The 21,059-nt window shown below is 38.2% G+C and overlaps 1 protein-coding gene across 1 annotated transcript in view; it reads right to left on the reverse strand.

Moving 5' to 3' along the window:
- The window catches only part of LOC110830287 (uncharacterized), a 103,326-nt gene extending 82,420 nt beyond the window's left edge, over positions 1-20,906 (reverse strand). The window contains exon 1 of the mRNA XM_022064995.2: positions 20,269-20,906. The gene's annotated coding sequence lies outside the window, so the exon portion shown is untranslated. The remainder of the gene's footprint in view (positions 1-20,268) is intronic.
- Between the last annotated feature and the right edge of the window lie 153 nt (positions 20,907-21,059).

Here is a 21,059-nt window from a genome sequence, read left to right on the forward strand (position 1 = left end):
TCGTAGCTTGCGTCCGGTTTCTAAGCCAGATAACATCGGGGTTCATTATTCTAGGAACATGCTAACCCAGGTCATGTACCCGTTTCACCTGAAGTCCAATAACATGGCGTGTCAATAAACAGCAGACTTTGAAATGATAAAACTACATCTCTATGTCACCACGGCCCTCACAGAGACGACATTTGGGCCCCGTTCGACACCAAGTACGCATGTACACATTTGTACGGCTTTGTTCAAAATATAACATCTCCAAAGAAACAACTTAGGAGGACATCTTTAAAGTTGCACTGATAGACTATTCTCCTGTTAGAAATTTTATAAGAGATATGAGATCAGAGACGGGCCAAATGAATGAGCACTTACGATAAACCATTATTCGTACTTATTTCAAAAAGATCAATTCTGGGGTGATTATGTATTGATCAAACATCACAGACATAGAAGGACTGTGCCCAAATTTGAACTGATTAATGTTTATCACGTCAAATAAGGAAGCCAAAAATAACAGGATATTCTGCTACACAAATCTATTTCACATCACTTTTACATGCTCTAAGAAAATAAATATTAAATAACAATAGTGATACGCGATTATTGTATAATAAGATGACATTTTAGTAGTTTGCTTTATAGAATTCTGATTGGTACTAAAATACTTCACAAGTCGTTTTGGCAAGTGTGGAGAAAGCTAATCAAAGAGACACGTTCGCATATATTTAATTAAATTACGTCGCTAAGTAACTTCAGTTTATTAAACGTCAGATGCAACCAGAGATTTAAAATTCCAGGAAATTTTGAACCATCAGAAGTAACGTGGGAAAAAAAATGGAAATCCGAATGAGAAAACAGGATATACAGTAAAACCTCTCTAAGTTGGACACTTGTGGTTCCACGAAAATGTGTCCAACTTATAGAGGTGTCCAAGATAGAGGGAAAGAGAAAAATCAGATTGTGGTCTAATGACAATATAATCTATTTACAACTACTGAAGGCTTACTTGAATTAAGAATTAATGACAATAGTATTAATAATAATCTTTTGAAGCCCACTCCCATGCATTGCACATTACACCCCAGCCTCAGTAACATTTTCTAAAGTTAATTCCACTAATTTTCGCTTCCCCATCGCAAAAACAAAAATTCCATTTCTGTTAACACAGTCTGAACTCAAATGCAAGTGGAGTTAAAACTGTGTCTTCTGCGATACTGTAGTCCAGTTAAGGGTTCAGCAAAAGATTAGTTAAACACTTGCAATGCATTCCAATGATGGGTTCAATGTCCACAAGACAATCCTCTAGAGAGGAGGCATTCATCAGTCAGAAATTCAAAATAACAAAATATTTAACTGAAAAACTTTCCCTGAAAAGCATCGAAGTTAAGTGCATGAACCTGTCCAACTTACAACAAAAGCGGTGTTCACGTTCCTGGATAAAGGGGTGTCCAAGATATAGGGTATTGTGGACATGTAAAATTATAGGGTATTCGCCGGTTCCAATTAAAAGTGTCCAATATAAAGGGGTGTCCAAGATATAGGGTATTGTGGACATGTAAAATTATAGGATATTCGCCGGTTCCAATTAAAAGTGTCCAATATAAAGGGGTGTCCAAGATATAGGGTATTGTGGACATGTAAAATTATAGGGTATTCGCCGGTTCCAATTAAAAGTGTCCAATATAAAGGGGTGTCCAAGATATAGGGTATTGTGGACATGTAAAATTATAGGATATTCGCCGGTTCCAATTAAAAGTGTCCAATATAAAGGGGTGTCCAAGATATAGGGTATTGTGGACATGTAAAATTATAGGATATTCGCCGGTTCCAATTAAAAGTGTCCAATATAAAGGGGTGTCCAAGATATAGGGTATTGTGGACATGTAAAATTATAGGGTATTCGCCGGTTCCAATTAAAAGTGTCCAATATAAAGGGGTGTCCAAGATATAGGGTATTGTGGACATGTAAAATTATAGGGTATTCGCCGGTTCCAATTAAAAGTGTCCAATATAAAGGGGTGTCCAAGATATAGGGTATTGTGGACATGTAAAATTATAGGATATTCGCCGGTTCCAATTAAAAGTGTCCAATATAAAGGGGTGTCCAGGATATAGGGGTGTCCAACTAGAGGGGTTTTACTGTATATGGCAAAACAAACATTTCACTTTCAGCAATAAAAAAGTTAACACTTCAACACTTTGAGAAACTCTGTGTGTATGTGATGCGCAGATATTCTATAATAAAAGTTCAGTCGCCACGGCAAACTGGCTGCCTCAGAATCGACGTAGCAAAACAAATAAATTTCTACGTCGAAGGTCGTCCGTTGACACGAAATTAATACAGTCTTAAGAAACATTCTGACTGGACTGGCGAAGTTAATCACATACAAACAGTCTGGCCAACTTCGTAATATGAAAATCCATATAATTATCAGTTCCACCCCTCAGATTGTTCCCACCCAAAATTCCGGCTCGCATGTACAGTTGTACCAACATAAAATATTTCTGAAGTCGTTACGTTCGTCCGTGGAAGGAAAGTGTTTTATGATTGATGGTTGCACTGCCTTGAAATCGGGACAAAGACGGCTTTGTTTCCCCCGCACGAAGACCGACGTTTCAGCTTTCAAAAAAAGTTAAGATTAAAAATTCAGGACGTAATCCCATCAATCACAGATGTCGTCCCAAGCGCACACCAAACTTCCCGGTCGACATGCTAGTGTCTCTTTCTTCAATTCGTACGACTGTTGACGGTAACAACTTACCACACGCCTGCCTGTACAAGATGGCGCCTTCATATCAAACCAGCAAAACATTTTACAACGCAAATTTTTCTAGCCTTTGAATAGTATTTCTTATCGCCGAGTAGGCATGTTTAGACTACACGCTCCACACGACGGACAGAGAAGTGGTCTATAGAGCACGGCGGTTCTGATTGTGGCAGAGAGATAAAATTCCCGGAAATTTTTAATCCTGGCAAGAAACGAGAAGGAAGGAACAAGGCCAAAGGAGAAACACATACAAAATGAAAGTCTGCCTGAGGAACTCAAGGACGTACGTAACACACTGAAAATCTTCTGTCTTCTGAGTCGTAGCGCCGTGTAGTCTGGTAGAATTTTACCGACGTTTCAGAGATCCTTGATGCCTCCATCATCAGGGCTACCTTCGGACTCACCGACGCTAAAACCATAACTCCTACTTCTCGTCACCTTTATTGGCTTGTTTCTGAAGTTGAGTATAAAAGTAATTTTGAAGACATCGACTACTTAAACTCCAGTTGTGGCCTCAGATTCATACAGCAACACGAACAGTCTTCCTCAGTGCCTCTGCAAAAATTCTGTGACCACCTCTTTCCAAATCCTTACCGACTCACCGTTCATGATTATATTCCCACCTTGAATGAAGCATAGAACATTTCTGATATTAAGGTACTTAGCTAATCTCTGAACTGTGGCTACGAATATCAATCACAGGACATTAGCAAAAAACTGTGTCAATATAACGATAACCATTCATCTACATACGGAAGTACAGCCAACTACCGAAACGTCGAATAGGCTTATATTAGCGATAACAGCCATGTCCAACATAATATTGGTACAGTGTTTATTCGAAATGATTAATTTTTATTGGTCCATTTTCTCGGGAGATCAGAAACAATTGCTTGTCGAGCTGGTGTGAAGAAGAGATGTCTGTTCCTTGGGGGTGGAACGACACGACAACTCAGAGACTGGAACGCACCCGGAATTCGGGTGGATCGATGGAACAAGTTGCTCGCTCCGTGCCGGAGCTGCCATCACAAACTGTGCCACGGCACACCGAACCATTAACACTTTAGAGCCAAACCACAGCTACAGCTCGTCTACAAAAGCATTCCAGCGTGCTCCTTGAATAATATATTCCGATTATTACCTTCAACGCAGTTGATTAAAATCTTAGAACAGTCATTTTATTAATGGAAACATGTTTCGATATAAAAAATACCATCTTCAGGACAATCTGCGCCAACTATATGCTTAAAATTAAAATTAACGTTAACATTATATTTAAAGTTAACTCGATAAGGAGCTCTTTGTCAAATAATTGATTTAATTTTAAATTAAATGTTTAAAATAAAATCGAATGGAAATATTTTTTGATAAATAGCATAAAATTTTAATATCTAATAATGTTGCGACTAGTAAAATTATTGTTTTAAAAAGTTAATCAAGTGTGTTGAAGTTAATAATCACAATATATTATAAATGTCTAACCTAACAGGGATAATGTTATCCATCCATCCGCCCAACTTCCCAGTGGTCTACATATTTCTACATGTTCTCTCCGTACCTACCCACCCATTTTTCTATCACTCGTGCATGTATTTATATTATTTACAGCTCTATCTGGTGGGCGCAACTGAGTAGGAACCAGAAGACGGAGATAGAGTCCCATCTCCGAAACGTCGTTTTACGTTTTATATTTTATACTAGACGATGGATAATATCCAAGAAAATTTTTATTCGAATGACTCTTCACCATCGTCAAGGTAGATTACCGTAACATGTTTTGAATGTCCATGACCACGAAAGAAAGAAGACGCCATATTATAAATATACATGAAGTTGATAGAAAACCTCGCACTGGAACAACAAATAAATAATTTATTTTTTAAAGGCATTATGTAACATAAAAACAGTGGGTCGAAGGAAAAGCGAGAGACGACAATTTCGCTTTCCCGAAGTGCACGTGCGAACAACAAGGAGTAAAACGTATTTTCTATCCCTGCGCTAGTAATTAATTACGTACTATGGACGGACGGACAGACACGAGGCAGCCTCAAAAATGTAGAGAGACGCGTCGATGCGTCGGGATTAAAGTGCATCAACGCGCGAGCAGACGACGGAAAATACCAGGCGACGCCGAACGCCAGGATCACCGTCGGTCGGACTGTATCGATTAGCCCAATCGAGTACACGCGGGGCCATCTATCGATAGTGTGTGTGTCCAACACGTGATCAGCTGCGGTATGTGGCAAGGTCAGGACACACGGGGATACCCCTCAGGGGGACACTTTCATGTTCAAGGGGCGCGTCCAGACCCGCTTCAGCGCGAATAATCTCGGTCACGCTTCCAGATTCTGGAGAATTTCAAGGCTTTCGCGGTCAAAAGTTCAACGGCGCCAGTAATTTATTAAAAAGAAAAGAAATTTCATCTCTTTTCAAGGGCAGAATTAGATAAAAATCAGCACGTAACAAGTATTGATCTTTACATCACGAACTACAGGGGTACCCGCAGTGTTACTGCGGGAAAATTCGACAGATGCTTACATTTCTTATCAATCTTTACTGATCGGGAGCTTACCATGATAATTCGTAGAGTACATATTTTTTGGGACATTCTGTAAATGCGACGCAAAACGACGCATGGCTGATGGTGCGGTGGATCGGAGCGTCGTGATACTAACAGACGGAGGCAATCGTTGTTTCCAAGGACAGAGAAAAAAAAAATTAAGTCACGGGTCACTGAGAAAACGATCCATCTTAAATAATCCATTTGCCCCTCGTTACACAAAGACGTACTTCATTTACCTAATGAACTTTCAGTGACGGTGTTATGACATCAACGGGAGAGTAAGTAAGAAAAACCTTCTTAGTATGATCTGCGCGTACTACGTTAAATGATGTGCGGTAAATATGACCCCGCTCTTGAAGAACGTCGCTGTACGACAGCAAAGCGAGGCATCACTTTCAAGGTCAAATCGCATTTAAATTTTCGGTGAAAGAGATTTATCCGCTTGTCAAACAAAGCGATGAACCCCATGAAGTTTCTGAACCAAATTGAACAAAACGCATCTAAACTGACTCTGGCCTAACCCAACCTGAATTTCGCCATACGATACGACGCTGGCAACCCGACGCCGAGCGTCGTGACAGGATAAAAAGCGATAGTCACAATCTCGATTAATTATCGATATATACGAGAACCGGTCTGGACGCAGAGGCTAGAGGAAAAATCATCTGCCCCCGACGGGGATCGAACCCCGGTAGTCTATACCGTAGTTAATGAATATACTGACTCAGCTTTCGCTGCTTTTAAGAAACTGAAAAGTGGAATTCAATTTTATCGAATGCTTTTTTGAAAAAGTCGACGTAAATAATATCGATACGTGTTCGGTTATGACATGCATTACGTACATTCTGAACAAAGTTTATTAAATCTGTTTCTCTCCTTTCCTGAGTATCCAGTGCTCTGACCATGACTCAAGCCGAACACAGCCCAAAAACAGACCTAATCTTCTCGGTCACTTCTCTTCGGAATCATAAAAAAAATAAGTTGCTTCTTAAATCTCCTCCCTGATTGGATTGAAAGCCTGCGTGCTTAGCAGTGAACAAGACACGCGACCAGTTTCTTTTCTGTGAAACATAACCTTTCACATTTTAAAGAAACAAAATTAAAAAGAATAATTTCCTCCCCACAAGCTGACCTTATGACAGACTGTAACGACATTTCGTGACCACAGCCTTAAGAACAACAAAAACAACACGCCTCCTGCTGGGTAGACAACATATCGTACATGTCCCATGCAATGCAGTGCAACCCAATCTCATACAGTGAAAGTTTTGTCCTCTTGGAGCCCAGACTCGTCTACATTATTTAATAATTTGATATGAACGTAAATACGAAATGTGAAATCGCTAAGTCGAACAAGGGCTGTAAAGGGTTGAATCAATTGGAAGAGGGACTGCGGAAGATTGCCTGAAAATACAAATCCTGAACAAATTAAGTCAAACCAACACGTACAAAGGGGAAAACTGGATTATCCTGGCTGCTAATTCCGTAGATGCGTCCAGACGATTGGTATTCGCGTTACAGGTTTCACCCCTAGCTCGACCAACAGGCCCAATATTAGGCATTTGTCATCCCTTCACCTGAAGATGGAAGAAAGACCAGGTTCCGAAACGTTGTGACTCCAAAACACCCAGACGATGGACAAAGTTAATAAAACAGATATTTACGTTCTGTTGGGCGTTAAAAGAACGTATAAAAATCCAAGTTAGTTAAATTTATTGTTTCATTTGTTGCTACTCAGACAAACTTGGCCATCCATCTTCCTTAAGTATACAGGATAGAAGCCGAGTCTTGTTCTAGGAGAATAGCAAAACCTTGGCAGACACGGAAAACCTCGAAATTAAGTAATATTCAGACACGACTGATGTTTGAATATCCTTCATTGCACGGAAAATATCGAGCGACATTTCCTTTCCCTAAAAACAGTTTTAAGTTTTTAATTAATGAGCGTATTAGTTTTTAATTACTTGTATGTCGTCTGCTATATGCAAATAATGTTTAATTAATTAATCTTATTAAACAAATAATGTTTTAGAAGTGCTGCATAGTCGAGGGATGACATTAAACGTATGAAAAAGATTTATTAAACAAAAAAAATTGTGACTCATAGCGATAAAATTATGTCTGGTATTACCCAGGTTCCACCGCCTCAGATACCATATACGAGGCGCGTCCACAAAGTAAGTTTCCCACTCGTCCCACAGCTAGCAAACCTTATATTGCGCGAAGCGACTGTGCGTACGTGATAGAGCAATGACGTAGCATGGCGCATGCACTAACGGCACTTCCCGCGTTCTCACAGTAGCATCGTTGCAGCTGTTGAAGATGGAGGTTCTTATTCCAGCTCCCGCCGACTGTGAAGTGCGGTCAGTGATAACGCTAGGCCGCACACGGCTCGACGGACAGCAAGTCTCCTGCAGGAGTTCAGCTGGGAGGTGTTTAATCATTCACCCTACAGCCCGGACCTCGCTCCCAGTGATTTCCATCTTTTCCTACACCTCAAGAAATTCCTGTCCGGTCAGCGTCAGCGTTTTGAGAATGACAGAGAGGCGGAGATGGTTGTCACACAGTGGTTCCAATCCCAGGCGGCAGACTTCTACGACACAGGTATTCAAAAGTTGGTCCCACGGTATGACCAATGTCTCAATTCCGGTGGCGAATATGTTGAAAAATAGCTGGACACTTGCTGTATCAGTTGCAATAAATATTTCCATGAAATTGTGTTTTGTTTCTGTAAACGGCCCCAGGGAAACTTACTTTGTGGACGAGCCTCGTACTTTATATGTACACATCAAATATACCTCTGACAAGAGACAATGTTCAAAGGATGAAGGTTTAAGATAAAAAAAGGCATTCCCCGGGTCTGTTAATAAAGGCGAGGCTTAAAATTAAAATGCTAATATGCCTGTGTGTCGGTGTCTCCGAAACGTCTGTGCACCAAAAGCGAAATTTCTCAAAACAGATTTTCATTAAGCTCTTTGCGAAATTCACACCACGTGACTTTTTTTTTGCCTAATTTCCTTTCATCGATAACATCTGCAATGTGACTGTGAACTTCTGAGGTGGGAGTGACTTTAGCGCCAGTCAAATTCTGTGTGGAAGAAGATAGTCTAAAAATATGCAACATCTGCTCAGGTAATTTTCTAAGAATACAAAGCAACAGCAGACGCGCGAAATGTAGTCTGTATTTATATTTAAGTTTTACAGCGATAAATAATCAACTATTTGGAACAGGCTTATAAAGTATCACTCTATCCCAGTGATATTCAACCCTTTTTGTTCGCGTACCCCCAGATATAATTTCTCTTCAACTTTGTACCCCCAAAGATATAATTCAAGTTATACATAGTATATAATCTACATATAAAATAAATTAAATAAATTACATTACTGATTATTCAGTGTTTATCAAAAAATATTTTTTTTTAATTTCACGTACCCCTTAAGATGTCTTCGCGTACGCGTACCCCAGGTTGAATACCACTGATATAGATCATAAACAGATCTTACAAATTGGGTACGAAAATTGTCATATATTTTTAATTACGCGCCTAAAAACGGAGGAAAATTTGAGGTTAATTTCGGCGGAATTTGTAGGATGTGATATTTGTCATCGTATAAGCAAAATTCAGCGGCCATTCCTCACCTAAGTCTCTCCTTATTCACTACTAGATGGCTCTAGCAGACAAAAATCAGGATTGAGTAGAAATTGTGCAGAGGCAGCGGGCTTGTAACTCAGACGTCTAAATTACACCACCATGCACTTAACAAGCGTCGAGTCTCTGCTGCAGTCAACAGACGCCTACAGGCGGTAAACCTCGGCCCGTCTCGTGTGTGTATGATATTTGGATTGAGCTCTGTCCTGCTCCACCAACTTTGCACGTAAATATAATCGAAATAACTATCACGTCATGGGTTGCTTTGTTACCACGTTCTGTCCCGCACGTCAGAAAGCAGTTTCACCCTTTCAAACAGATAGGGATCGCAGAAATTTCTTATAAGAAAACGTAACATACTGAGAGTTTCAAAGTTTTATTTAGTTTGTTATTGTGAGCATTACGAAGCGATGAAAATTTGTAAAAATAGTTCCCAGGTCAGTAATATTTTCATGTGTTTTCCGACGTAATTTTCTCGGAATTAATTCCGCGGACAAATAAAATTTAGAATACGCAGTACACCCAATAACAGATAAGAATAACTGTACATTTTAAACATTTTCTCATTCTGTCATGAACGTATTTATTTTTTATTTAGTGTTCTGTCTGACGACAGGTCCATATGAACAGGATCCTTCCATCCTTTTCTCGGACTGGGACCTGTTCATATAAGTTCTTGGCAGATGATCCAGAAGTGGTTTGCCATTGCCTTCTTCTGTGTGAGAGTGAATGGAGTAATTGTTGGGATGCCACGGAGGAAAACTCCGTGTTGCCTAGACCACGGCCTTGCCCAACACAAGTTATAAATTCGGGCACCGCCGGGAATCGAACCCGAGACCCCCAGGATTACAAGGTCAGCGTTCTAACCGCTAGACCACCGTGGCGGCCTCATGAACGTATGCAGTTCAAAAATCACTTAGAATAAAAAAAGGATTTTTTTCTCTCTGTAAATGTGAACATGAAGGCGGTCCTTAAGACATATAAGTCATTATTTCTGGGAAAGGTTCAGTAAAAATTCCTTATCAACTATCATGAGGGGAGTTCAGGAGGTAAATCACGCGATAAGATGTGATTCCGGCTGTAATCCGCTGACGAATACCTGAAAATAAGCACAGCTTTCCTGTTTTGATATATAGAGAGTAGCCATGAGTAACCCGAGTCACGACACCAGGACTCTAAGATCTGATATCGCGCGCATGAGACATACACGCTAACCACCAGGCACGTTTTGCGTCTCGGGAATGCAAAGTCGATATTTCAAACTCTACCACTTACGTATCAGAGCGAAGTTTGCTGTTGCGATGCGACAGCAAACTTCCTGTAACAAGACGAAACCCGAGCAATCCAAGGCGGGAAATGACGCGAAGACGAACTGACTGTTGCCTGTTTCTTTGCGGGCGGTGATTAAGTCGAGAAGAATGAGATGGGCAGGACATGTAGCGCGCATGGATGGGACAAGATGTGTGCACCGGGTATTGGTTGGGAAGCCTGAGGGGAAGAGACCCCTGGGGAGACCTAGACGTAGATGGGAGGATAATCTCAGGCGGGATCTACGGGAGATAGGAGTTGAAGGAGACTGGATTTTGTTGGCCCAGGACAGGGTCCGGTGGAGGGCTTTGGTTAATTCGGTGATGAACCTTCGGGTTCTGTAAGCCATCTGGTTGGTTGGGTCCACTATTTGGGAAGCCTGAGGGGAAGAGACCTCTGGGGAGACCTAGACGTAGATGGGAGGATAATCTCAGGCGGGATCTATGGGAGATAGGAGTTGAAGGAGACTGGATTTTGTTGGCCCAGGACAGGGTCCGGTGGAGGGCTTTGGTTAGTTCGGTGATGAACCTTTGTGTTCGCTAAGCCATCTGGTTGGTTGGGTCCACTATTTGGGAAGCCTGAGGGGAAGAGACCTCTGGGGAGACCTAGACGTAGATGGGAGGATAATGTCAGGCGGGATCTATGGGAGATAGGAGTTGAAGGAGACTGGATTTTGTTGGCCCAGGACAGGGTCCGGTGGAGGGCTTTGGTTAATTCGGTGATGAACATTCTGGTTCGGTAAGCCATCTAGTTAGTTAGTTTATTTACTTTAAGCATAAATTACAATGTATATTACTATAATTCCGATATAAATTCAATAGTCAGAAACTATTTACACTCAGCCTAACCTAAACTAAAGCCGGAATTAACCGAGCCAACTACAGTAATCACAAGAACAGCAGCACACTGGTGAATAGCGTACCGGTGGTATAATACCAACAGAGGCCTTACCAAACAGTACGCCGTGCATTATAGATCGCTCCTCCGTCTTCCCTGTTGAGCGTACTGCCTACACTAAGCTATCAGGGGCTACATTACGAGGATCACGTACAAACATCAGCACAGACGTGAGCAGACAACGGATCTTATGAAGTTAGCAGCGGAAATCTGTCGCTGCTCGCTTCACGGGGTAGTCCAAGTGGGATTTGCGATGGACGAAATGACAGTGACACAGGTTTTTCTCCGAGTCCTTTGGTCTTCCCTGTCAGCATCCACAATCATTCATGAATAATCACGAACGTAAAGAGATGTCATTGTTACTCAACACTTTTCAAATAGTGAGCTTCGGTCATTTGATCCGAGGTCGTTTTTGCGCAACAACGATCCCTGGTAATGCGGTTCTGCGCACAGGCGCATATACGGACGGATCCTCGAGGAGTTTTCCACTAACTCTACAGCGTGAAAAACACCTACAAACGGAATATCGAAGGACCTCAGGCTTAATTTGGCCCGCTGAACGTTCTGCCTTCAACTGTTATAAAACTCCCATACAAATCACATTACGTCACGCCATTTTGCCATCAAAGAAAGTCACGTGCGTTATTTTTTTTTTAAATAACGCGAAAGGTGAAATTATCCATTCTTATAAGCACGCCATTTTAGTATATTGTAGTCCCCCGCCCCCCGGGTTTATCCGCAGTACCAACAGTAAAAAGTGACGGCGATGTTGCCAACTTCGTCGTAATTTTCATTATCGATGACGTAAAGAGGGTAGGGCCTTAACGGTTCGTCCCAGATAAAAATTCCAACAGTTGAGACCAGAAACACGTGATTAGCGTATTCTTCTTCACACTATTCCGCATTTTACCAAATAACAAGACTTCTCCTATGGCCCAGGACTTACGGGACACTCTGTATAGTCATTCGCAACTCTTCGTTTCACGTAACCTTCTAAATTGACGGCTGTAATTGCGGGAAAATAATAGCTCAAAGCGCATTAACAAGTCATGAGAAGGGAGAGACAAGATCACGAACCAAATGACCATCACTTGTCTTGTTGTAATGACATTAATTCGCTAAATCGACCAAAAATAAAGTCACTGTACAGATGCAGTGGTGATAATGACAACTCTGTTAATAGCCCCTTCTGCGGAAGTGAGTTCGCAATTTGAGTGAATTCTGTCTCTGACGAACCACCAAAATACAGTGTATACATAACATCACTTGTAACTGTCTGGTACTAAACAATCCGAACATTCATTCCCATCGGACAAAAATACACAGCTGTACCCTGTCCTGAGCAAGATTAATTCAATTTACATTAACATTACTTAGCCAAATTCAATAATAATATTTAACCCAAAGGTTTCCATCCCCACCCCACCCCCAGGGCGCTGTCCATACGATCACACCGACAAATTAATCACGTATCTCATCATCTGTTAGTGAAAAATGAAGATCGAACATCAATAACATCAAATTTGACACTAGACTACATTAAAACCCATTTAAATTGAGTTCAGAATTCCACGATGAAGCTTAGGGAAATCCCTAAACATTCATTTTAATATTATCATTGCAGATTTCATTAAAAAAATTCTGTGTCATTCCCTATTTATACCATTCTAAAAAAATGTCTAGTTCGTCTTAACTTCATTTAATTAACTACGTTAAGAAGAAGGCTAGAATAGATTAAATTACAATATTCTATTAAGTCCGTGTTTCTTCACTGAGTAAAATTGCTGTCATAACAGACTCAAAGCTGAAGATCAGCAAATCATGAAAAAATCAGTACCATTATAAAGGTCAGATTTCCCATCATTAAGAAAAATAATTTATACTTAAGGCGGTCTACACGCACCTCAGAACAAATTATGGACTCGACGTTAATCTATGAATGGCCTAGAATCCGGAACAATATCTTTATCAATTTTAATTAAATTAATATTGTAAAATCTTAACAAATTCGAACTATTGCTGATAATTCACCTGAATACTTGAAAGAGGGAGCTAGAAATTGATTTTGTTTTTTTAATAGTTACTGAATGATAATTAATTCAGCTTCAAAATCTCCCATCTCTACACTTGTAGGGGAGAATGTAATTTGTCATTTCACAGCCGACAGTTTATTTTCCATTGGCATAATCTTGACACTATAAATCAACGGGTACACTGAATATACACACGCAAAAGACAGTGTTAGGACGTACTTCAGGATAAGAGGCTTATAGCTCCTTGCGGAAGTGAAGATGGGACACTGAAGGATAAATTGAATCGGTCATTTGAATAACCACACAAGTCCACAAAACTCTATAGAGAATACTTAAAAGTTAAAAAAACAATTGCTCGTATTGTTACGTCTTTCATCACTGCTAGGTTGACCTACTTACGTCACTATCAGTTTCAGTGGTGTGTTTTATAGCGAGTTAGCCGATTTCGCTTACCAGGACTCATGTCGTTTTGATTAAAAACACGCTTTAGATAATACTGTCCACAGCAGTAAAGAGTTGGACTAATGTGGTTCTTTTAAGAAGCGATGCATTTACCCCTGGTCATTGCCATGGTAGCAAAAGCTCGATTTTCTAAAAAAAAAAAAAAAATGGACTCACGTGGTTTTCCAAATGACCTATTCTTATCTCTAGGCAATAATTATACGTCTATATAGTAAATTATTTGAGAATGTTTGAAAATGAAAGTATCTGGGTATAGTAAAGGCATGCATATTAAATATATGCTCGTTATTAATCAGTTCGAAAAATAATCGTAGCTCTCAGGATACAAATTCATTTTTATAAACCGTATTGTTGCAGACAGAGCACCAAATCTGGTATTGCGTCAAATGTCTATGAACTACAAAATTCGGAATAACGAAAGGCAAAAGTGTTGTTTCTTTTGCGTGTCTAAGTTTGCCTAAGCACGCAACACCAGACATGATGTCGGAAATATGTTAATTGCCGGTTTAAAACGTTTAAACAAGTTTGTACTTGTTCTTACTCCGTCCAATGCCCACTTTAGGTTAGGTTAGGTTAGGTTAGGTTAGGATAATAAGATAACTATCTTCAGGGATGTTGCGCCATGTTGTCTGGTAGATGTTTACAGATTAACTTCTCGCCCTGATGATGAAGGCAACAAGTACCTCTGAAACGTCAGTAAACTTGTATCATACCACACATCGCAAAATCCCACAAGACAGTTATTTTCATATTTGCATCCGTGAGAATCTGAAACCTCACACGTATTTAGGTCGCCAAATTCACAACTTTATACCTCGTCTCAACAGATTTGAATTAAACTTTTATGTCAAACATTCTTTCTCGTTCAATAAATAATCCTTTTGGTGTAATCTCATAACAATTTCAAGGTCAATAACATGGCGGGGATGATATTAAAATGAATCTTATAATTTTAATAGTTTTTAAGGATGTAAAATTGATAAATCTGGTTTTGATGTTTCCAAAGCAGAACCTTCGGGATACAGACGGACAGACAAATATAATTATTCTCTTCATCCTCAGCTGCCTTGTTCTTCATTTATGTCCCACCGGAACCCCGTTCATCGAAATTACTAATCAAGTGCCCTGAAACCGAATGTCTTCAGTGACTGGGATATTAAATTCTCTCTGTCATCATGAGAATTTCAAATGAGCTGTGGGAAGCAGGTTTGTAACTGTCAGCAACCAAATGTCCCTCAGCAATTCACGTGATATTAAAGGTCAAAATTCAGAGAAGGGACATTAAACTGCGCTTGCGAAGTAAAGTTCTCTGGGCACTATGAAATCGGTGCGGACAACAAGGCTAAAAATATTAAAACAATTATAAAAACGTGTGTATGTAAAGTATTTGTCTCACCCAAAGCTTGAAAGGATGTACAAAAATCGTATTTCTACACATCACTCAGTTTAAAATAACAAAATATTAAATTTGTAGCTTAAATGCGTCATGTTTGTGTTGATTAAATATTATATTTATTTTCACAGTCTATACACAAACGTTTTAGTTATATTTTACATATATATTTATATTTATTTCCTATGTCAATTCCATAATCATTTTCATGATAATAATTAAACATTAATTCCACAGAAAATAAACATCTGAATATAAACAAACAACCCAGCATGAAAATAGAAAATATACAAACAAACCACAGATTAATATAATACATTGCATAAAAATATCTAATAATTTTAAAATATTATAAAATTTATATAAACCTGAAGATGAGATCTTATCCATCGAAACATGTCGTTTAATAAATAAAAGAGCGCTAAATAATGTAAAATCGTATTTACGATTAAAAGCGCCAAAAATATAATATTTTATACTACATAATGTTTTAATATTATATAATTTTAACAACATCATTTAACTAAAACGTTTGTGTATGGACTGTAAAAATAAATATATAACAAAATATTAGTTGAAAATCGAACGAAACGCGGGTGAGGTTAGGTCTGTATCATCTTATAATAATACGTCTTCAGACTATCTCAAGATACGCATAACGGTGTGTACTAATCGTAATAAACTCTGGGGTTTCACGATGACAGGGGATATATTGTTGGCTGATTAATTATGAGCGCTTTGACGTGGGAGTCATTAATAATTCCGAGTGAACTGTAAAGTTAGCGCAGAAGAATAGGCGACATTTTCCCACGATAAGACGACTAATCCATACAGAATCCTTTGTCTTCCCGCAAAGCCTACAATTTACGAAAGTAAAATTTCAACTCTTTTTTTGTTGTAGGTGCGTTCTAATGGAATAATTGAGGTGTTAGAACAGGATACTGAAGAGAATATTTGGATCCAAGACAGGGAATTAACAGAAAACCGAGACAATTACATAATTAGTAGTTTTATAATTATGTCTCCAGCAGATATCAGTAGGGTTATTCAATCAAAGAGGTTTAAGTCGTCGGGGAACGTAGTACATACGGCGTAGGTGAGAAATAGTCGAAAACCTGAAAGTGACAGGCCATCTGGCCCCATCCTAGCAAAAGTAAATTTCATTTTTCACTTCTGACTTCCAGAAGACGGAGCCATTACACCTGACATGCAGTAAACACCAGTACCTGATTCAAACGAACCAAATCGTAGAGGACACGGTCATTAAATGTGGAGAGGACGATCTGGTACCATCAGATACCAGAAGATGGCATTGCGGTGGCTTAATCTGACTTTTTATTAAGTGTTCTGTCTGAGGACAGGTCCATATGAACAGGATCCTTCCATCCTTTTCTCGGACTGGGACCTGTTCATATACGTTCTTGGCAGATGATCCAGAAGTGGTTTGCCATTGCCTTCTTCTGTGTGTGAATGGAGTAATTGTTGGGATGCCACGGAGGAAAACTCCGTGTTGCCTAGACCACGGCCTTGCCCAACACAAGTTATAAATTCGGGCACGATCTGCGTGCATTTATAACAATAATTCCGTTAAATACAGTAAAGTGTTTTATATTATTGTCATTATTAGTGTACGAAAGCGAATTGCACGAAGCCACAAGTCCCGCAACGTTTTCATTGTTTCTAAAACAAAACAATAGAAATCCTACAAGGCACAGACGGAATAATAACCTAACTTTCCCACAATGAAGACACAAAGACTTGGCTTCCACTAATACGATTATGAATTTAAAAAAACTGTAAAACTTTTATCAGTTTACTTTGTCCAAAGGATGAAACACAGACCGTGTTTTGTCTACGAAAAGCTCGAAATTCTTTATATATTTATTCAACTGGTTTCCTCTTTGGAAGCTACAGCCATTTCTACTTCGTCCTATCGCCACAGAACGCAATGTCTCTACCGTCGCTCTTCCTCCGTCTCACATATGAACTTTATATGTGACTGTTACGAACAAACAACGTCTAATTAAGTTTTAATTTCCAGCGTAAAAAATACAAGTTAAATACATTACTACAGCCAACACAAACTTTGAAAAATCATTCTATATTGACAGTGTTTATCTCTTCAATTATATAATAATTTAATAATACAATGCTCGCATTTTAGGCATGATAAATACAACATGTTTCGACCCTATCTGGTCATCTTCAGGTGGTAACGTGTATATTAATTAAACTACCGCAGTAAATGCAATATGTAGCCAGATATAAAACTTAAAATTCACAAACGCAAAATGTCCAAAACCCTTGACTTTTTAAAGGTTATGACATCGACAATAAAATGGTTTATAAATGAATAAAGGTTTTATCCGCACTGTTAAATTATTGACTAATGGGATTATTTTTCTGAGTTAAGTTTTGACTGATTAAAAATGTATATTGTAATTCTAGAAAAAAACGCAACAAGGTGCTATCTCACAAATTAGAAGTATAATTTCTTTATCAATGTGTCTATTTCAAAAACCTGTAATAGTAACATTTTAAATTTATTGTTACGTTCATGAACTTCCAATAATTATGCTACTGTTTCGCTAGAAGTTTTAAGGTGCTGCATAGCTGATGACACAGAGACACTTGGTCCACTGCATAAACCTTAGGATATACAGAAGCATTACTGTGCAAATATTACAAAATATCTTGTAGATCGACTTTCGGATTTGTGTATCAACAAGCCGATCAAATATGGCAAAGAAAACGAGAGAGTCTTTTTGTATGTGTTTTGGTTTACAGACGTAAGCCACACAAAAATGTTTATACACAAAACTAAACGCTGTGGTATTTAAATAACTGTAAGCTTAATTCCACTACAAATCCATAGCCTGTTCCTTGTATTTACAAACTAAAACAAGATTCCTAAGTCTGGGAAGTGTTTTCCGTTGCCAGGAACGTGATATTTCAACAACAACAAAAACAGACGCTTATAACGTAATCTCCTTTAAGTCAGCGGTGACTTTTCCAAAACAAAAATTACCGTAAGTGATAATTCTGAAGTGTTTTATTTAATTCAATCCTGGTGCTAACATAAATACATATTTGATGGTGTCCATTCTCCATCGCATGGGACTGGAAAGGCGAAAAAGATTAACTATTTCAGATCATGGAATTTAAATTTCCATTTACGTCTGTTAAAAATGTCTTTGAACATCTTTAAAAATTCACAACGTAAGAATATTATATAGTAAAGTACGAAAACGACCAACTAGCCTAAAGAATGTTCTAGTGAAACCTTCAATATCAAATTACCTAAGCAAATTCTTGTTCCACAACTTAACAACAAATAAAACCATGAATATAACTTCTTTGTTGTCCATTCCCTATTCAGTATTTTGAATGTAAATAAATGTGAAAAGCATTTTATTCAAATGTAAAGAGAACTGTGGAGGTTTTTCATGTGGTTTTTGTAGTAATTGAAAACTACAAAATGTTGTTAGTAATATATAAATCAATTTAGTTTAAATTAGGATATTTTTATGCAATCTACCATCGCCAGAATACTTTAGAATTGAAGGATATTTTTACTTTCCTATGGTGAAACAAAGAGCATGAGATGATGCTAGAACAACAACAACAACAACAACAACAAAAATTCCACGCCACATTTTTAACAATTCTGTACTTCCAATGTAAACAGGAGTATGAAGTTTAATAATGAATCATTGTTTAATTATGAGTTAAATTTATAAAGAACCGAACCCAGTGCATTTCGAGTTCAATCTTTTCACCAAAATAAAGCAAACAAGATCCTCTGAAGGATGTAATTTTGGGTGGATATTAATTGTGACATAAAACAGAATGATTTTAAATAAAATCCTAAACATCAATGAACCAAAACAATTCAAGTTCATTTTTTTTACAAAACTACAAAAAATATTAAATGAAGTTAAAACACTAATAAACACAAACTCGCATTCACACGTGACAGTGTAAATCAGTGTAACTTATAAAAACACTGGTAACATCTGGAAAATACACACACATTCAAACTAGTACTGATTTTTCTGAAAAGAAACACAACTAGTTTTTTGAAATAAGGCATGCAAATACAACACAATAAGACAAAATGCAGCCATTCAACAAGATTACAACATAACAGATTGTTACTCATTTCTTTGCTGTGCAAAATAAAGCAATTGATATTTTTATAAGACGTACGGGCGTGTGGTCCACATTAAATAAAGTGAAATGTATTGACAGGTTCACATCAAATGATCCCCAGTGTTCGAAGTCAACCAAATTGATGCAGATCAAAGAAAACATAAAATCAAACTAATATTGGTAATTTGATATTTTCTTTTCTATAATGGTACCCACAGGGTTTATGACATGAAAAATTTAGAGATAATAACGAGGATAATAAAAATAATAATAACACATCATTAATACAGTTTAAATATACTGTATTCCTAGTTAATATTCCTGAGAGCAACTATATTGAGATTAAGTAGGTTTCAATTGAAGCTTGGGACAAAATGATGATTTTGAAGTTTTGGGAGTCCTTAAAATGAGTTTGAACGTCACTCTGGAATCTGTTCAATTAAATAACGAAGGGTGTTGATTTAATTACACTTTACAATAATTAAATTACATTAAAGGAATCCCTATATACTTATAGTACTTAGTTGAAGGTAAATATATGATGTGTTGTATTGGTGTAATTAAATGATTTCAGATCATCGTTCAATTCAGTTTGACACTGGGGTCAGAAAACAAATAAATCTGGGCCTAATTACTTGCAAAAGTTGCAACAGAAAATTGCCTTCCCAAAATTAACCTAAGTGTATGACCTTCAAGAATATTATATTTTAGCAGAATTATGACAAGAAAACACAATAGGTTAGGGTGAACTGGCAGTATTAAGCTGTACTGTTTTATATAACATCAAGCATAGGTATTCAAATCCCAAATACAATAGGCTATCACAAAATTGCAAGCACATTACATATTTTACTGCAGTGTCGAAGACACTTGTTCTACTTCATAAGAATAACAATGCCCAAGTTTTAGTTCTATGCATTGTGATAATCAAAGAATTTAGCATTTAAAAGCAGTAAAATATGGAATGTTCAGAACAGATGCAGTTTCCTCAGTGCTTCAATAAACATGCAGTCATTACAAAGAGGTTAGAAACAGAAAAGGCGCTTACCGATAGCTCGGATACTTGTGACAATTCCTTTGCGATCTGCCATTCCACACTCGTGAAATCTCAGTAACCATTTTATTACTTAAACATTCGAACCAATGTAAACCATCACTACTCTGTATTACTACCACTTTCATGAACATCACGAAGGAAAACTTATAAACCTTCTACACAATCAAAACTTGTGATGAACAACTGACTGCCACCTAAGATATGTGGCTAGGTCAACGAAACATGTGCTCCTTTCAGGAACTCTGCCAATACAACAACGCGCGCCAAAGTTTCCCTCCCACGATGCCAGGTTTAGTGATATTTTGATTCGACTTCTACATGGTGCGAAGTAGAAACCAGGAAACGGCGCAAAACCGACACTTATATGATGCTTCTGGCGCCGTTGCTACGGACAACACCCAGGTTTAGAACATGACGCATGACCTGAAATTTCAAATCGAAGTGGGGAGGGGCGTATTCCCGAACACTTTTTGGTCTGCGGTTTCTTTTTAAAACTGATTCTGTTATAACCTATTAAACTGCAGAAAATGACTTGATAACTTGTTCAACTTGTTGTTTATCTGAACAATTATTCACAACAACCAGTTATTCTGACATAATGTAAGTTATAAATTAATGATCAATTTTCGTGTTACCACTCAAAGATACCAATGTTTTGATACGAGTCCTTAAAAAATAATTTGTGACAACGAAACTTGATGATCAGTTTTATCTTCAAGGTATATTCCACTGGGTTAAGCACGCAGACTGTTCGCGCTGCGCGGCTGGTAAGATTCCAATGC

The sequence above is a fragment of the Zootermopsis nevadensis genome, unplaced genomic scaffold (assembly GCF_977971745.1).
Source record: "Zootermopsis nevadensis isolate Lab colony 2312 unplaced genomic scaffold, Znev_1.0 Znev_ptg000061l, whole genome shotgun sequence".
Taxonomy (NCBI): Eukaryota; Metazoa; Arthropoda; class Insecta; order Blattodea; family Termopsidae; genus Zootermopsis; species Zootermopsis nevadensis.